The sequence below is a fragment of the Callionymus lyra genome, chromosome 7, assembly GCF_982586985.1.
Source record: "Callionymus lyra chromosome 7, fCalLyr1.hap1.1, whole genome shotgun sequence".
Taxonomy (NCBI): Eukaryota; Metazoa; Chordata; class Actinopteri; order Syngnathiformes; family Callionymidae; genus Callionymus; species Callionymus lyra.
In genome coordinates this window covers 3,752,940-3,757,048 of record NC_141824.1, presented here as the reverse complement: position 1 = coordinate 3,757,048, position 4,109 = coordinate 3,752,940, and the positions used below count along the sequence as shown (strand labels likewise).

Genomic DNA, 4,109 nt, shown 5'->3' with positions numbered 1-4,109 from the left:
TTTTACCAACATAACTAAGTAAAATACAGATGGGAAACAAAACCCATCAGTTTTCTCGAAACAATATTATTTCCTGAAATGACCCTAAATATTGCCATAAACTTGTTGTTGTTCCATTGTTTTGAAAACTTCACAATAAAACAACAAAAGTATTCTTTAAAAACGAAGTTGATAATTCGTCAGGAATGGACTGTTCCTGGACCAGAGGGTCACGGGGTCGGGCCCCTCGACTGAAGCTAAATATAGACGCGTGGAATCTCCACGTGTTGGCGAGGGTGAGGGTCAGTCAACATGTGGCTCTGTGGCGCAATGGATAGCGCGTTGGACTTCTAGGCTTGAAGCAGCAATTCAAAGGTTGTGGGTTCGAGTCCCACCAGAGTCGAGCTTTTGTCCCCAGACCTCGTTGGAAGTCGTTGAAGGACCAGTTTCTCTGTGACTCGTCAGACATGTGTTTAGAAAAACAACTCTTTGAACCATTTATAATTAAATAAAGTCTCTCTGAGGGAATTTGTTCCTCTTTGGAGTTCGATGAAGGTCCATGACCTTTGGAATAAGGAGGAGACCATGTGACCGCCTTAGAATGTGGAAACTCTTGAGCAATTCTAAATTGGTCAATGCACTCTTGGCACGACTGAAGTCTTTTATTTAACATTTTTCATTCTCTGTTCTTCTTGTTTTGTCACCAGTACTCGCTCGTAACTCCTCGATCCGGCTCTTGTTCAAACAACCAAGATAACAACAATTATTCAATGTTTAATATAGATTTATTTTCTTTGAGGTTTCCTTGTAAATAGTGTAGTTTAAAAGTAACTTGGGCTATAATAAAAAACAGTATTACTTTCAAGTATACTCATGTACACTAAAATATAGTATACAACTAGTACACTGGTAGTGTAGAGATGATTATACTATCAAGTATACTTCTGTACACTAAACTATAGTCTAAAACTAGTACACTGGTAGTATAGAGATGAATATATTTAAAAGTAAACTTCCGTACACTACACTATAGTGTACAAGGACAGTGGAAGTATAGAAATGAGTATATTCAAAAGTATACTCATGTATACTAAACTATAGTGTACAACTAGTACACTGGTAGTGTAGAGATGATTATACTATCAAGTATACTTCTGTACACTAAACTATAGTCTAAAACTAGTACACTGGTAGTATAGAGATGAATATATTTAAAAGTATACTTCCGTACACTACACTATAGTGTACAAGGACAATGGAAGTATATAAATGAGTATATTCAAAAGTATACTCATGTACACTAAACTATAGTGTACAACTAGTACACTGGTAGTGTAGAGATGATTATACTATCAAGTATACTTCTGTACACTAAACTATAGTGTACAACTAGTACACTGGTAGTATAGAGATGAATATATATAAAAGTATACTTCCGTACACTACACTATAGTGTACAAGGACAATGGAAGTATAGAAATGAGTATATTCAAAAGTATACTCATGTACACTAAACTATAGTGTACAACTAGTACACTGGTAGTGTAGAGATGATTATACTATCAAGTATACTTCTGTACACTAAACTAAAGTCTAAAACTAGTACACTGGTAGTATAGAGATGAATATATTTAAATGTTTACTTCTGTACACTACACTATAGTGTACAACCAGGACAATGGAAGTATAGAAATGAGTATATTCAAAAGTATACTCATGTACACTAAACTATAGTGTACAACTAGTACACTGGTAGTATAGAAATTAGTATATTTAAAAGTATACTTCTGTTCACTAAACTATAGTGTAAAACTAGTACAATGGTATTATTGAGATTTATATACTTGAAATATACTTCACTTACGTTAAAGAGTAAAACTGTTTATAAAAAACAGTTTTGCTTTCATTCAAACTAAAACATCAAAGATATGAATTAGCATAGTTAGCATTAGTTAGCATGGATCAATATACTGTAAATTAATATATTGGTCGAAATATTTTTTTTTAATTTTTATAATATCAACCTGTGTTAAAACCATTTCTATTGGTTCTTATAACATAAGTTTATGCACAACTATTATGACAAAAGTGTAAAAATGATGATCTTTGTGTGTTTGTTGTTTTCGTTGTTTGACTGGAACTCATTACTTTCCTCACATATCTCTGGCTGTCAATCCTGACTCCAGACTTCCTACCACCAATGTTTTGTGATGCACAGGATAAAGCAACACGGCGCTGACAAATGAGCGGGTCACACAGCAACAGGGGTTATCGGAGCGAGGACGACGGTTTCATGATCGCCGTCTAGGTCACGTAAACAACCCGTTTGTGGAGGATCCGCTCGTACGCTTGAATCCACGCCGGCAGGACGAGCGCTTTTGTCTTAATCTTACATTTAAAAATGTTCTGTCTTCGCAGAGGCCGAGCGGGGGGGTCGCCCTGGCTCCTCAGATCCCCGGTGTGGTCCATCCCCAGCAGCAGTTCTACCCGTCGCAGCCCATGTACCCCCAGGAGGTTCCCATGCAGGAGGTCCCGAGCGCCGCGTGCCCGACGGGTAAGAAGTCGTAGACCAAATAAAAAAAATTCAGAAAAGATAGTTCACCACACTAGGATACTTGAGGTCCATCATGGTCGACTCAAAACCAAAGGAGATAAATGTCCAGGTTATAAAGATGTCAGTGTTTAAGATAAGAGATTATGGAGGTCATAACAGTAAAACTGTGGATGATGAGAACTTGATAGTTTGGTAAACATAAAACTTCTGTTCTTGTCCCTGGAACAAGACTACTATAAGATGTAAGTAAGTAAGTAAGTAAGTAATATTTATTTATATAGCGCTTTTCCAGACCAGGGTCACAAAGCGCTTAAACAATCAAAACAATACTCAAAAAAGTACATACTTTAAAGATCAAGATAATACTGAGAACAACACAGGAGTTCCAGAAAATCAAGGAAAAGCCTGAACAAATAGAAACGTCTTAAGATGTTTCTTAAAGGAGTCAGTAGATCATCAAGAGCAAAGAGAGAGAAGATCGTTCCAAAGCTTAGGAGCAACAGCCTGAAAAGATTTCTCTCCTCTGGTCCTGAGTCGTGGCCCCCTTGACTGATTTAGGTCGACCCCCCCCGGAGTAAGATACAGCCCCCCCACCCCACTATATTCCTCGCCACTATATTGGATTTGAATCCTAGTTCCTTGTTTCTATGTCAAAAGTCATCGACAGCTGTGATTAGTTGGCTGGGCGGCCAAGCATTACGGTAGCTATTCGGGTCACATAACTGAGTGGGATTGGAATTCCAATCTGTACTAGTAGGATGTGGAATCCTTCTAGTAGAGATTGGAATTCACTAGTAGAGTCTGGAATCCTACTAGGACAGATTGGAATTCCAATCTCTACTAGTAGGATGTGGAATCCTTCTAGTAGAGATTGGAATTCACTAGTAGAGTCTGGAATCCTACTAGGACAGATTGGAATTCCAATCTCTACTAGTAGGATGTGGAATCCTTCTAGTAGAGATTGGAATTCACTAGTAGAGTCTGGAATCCTACTAGGACAGATTGGAATTCCAATATTCAGATCCCAGTTCAGTAGTGGGATTCTAGGACTAGTACAAATTGGAATTCCAATCTGTACTTTGACATAAAGATACAATTATAAATATATATTTTTTAAAGGAATTTGAAAACCCAACTCTCACTCACTCACACACTGATGAGTACAGTAGAGTTCCAAGATAAGTTAAAGACTCACTTAAATAAACACATAAGTTATATCTTAGCAAAAAAAAAAATCCTGATGCTGTGAGTGTTGTTGAAAATCCTGTTGAAATCAGTCGCAATCTGAACCATTTGTTTTCCTGTTGAAATTACGTATTTTGTGCAGTTGTTAAATACTTTTGGGAGTTTTGATGCTTTATATAAGAAAAATCTTAAGACGTTTCTATTTGTTCAGGCTTTTCCTTGATTTTCTGGAACTCCTGTGTTGTTCTCAGTATTATCTTGATCTTTAAAGTATATACTTTTTTGAATATTGTTTTGATTGTTAAAGCGCTTTGTGACCCTGGTCTGGAAAAGCGCTATATAAATAAATATTACTTACTTACTTACTTACTTTATTTGATGTTGTCGTTGT

General features: G+C 36.8%; 1 non-coding gene across 1 annotated transcript; it reads left to right on the top strand.

Annotated features, from left to right (window-relative positions):
* Nucleotides 1-295: 295 nt before the first annotated feature.
* On the top strand, nucleotides 296-382 carry trnar-ucu (transfer RNA arginine (anticodon UCU)). Its single transcript is given in 2 exon segments — nucleotides 296-332; nucleotides 347-382. It is a non-coding gene; the product is annotated as a tRNA-Arg (tRNA).
* Nucleotides 383-4,109: the final 3,727 nt, after the last annotated feature.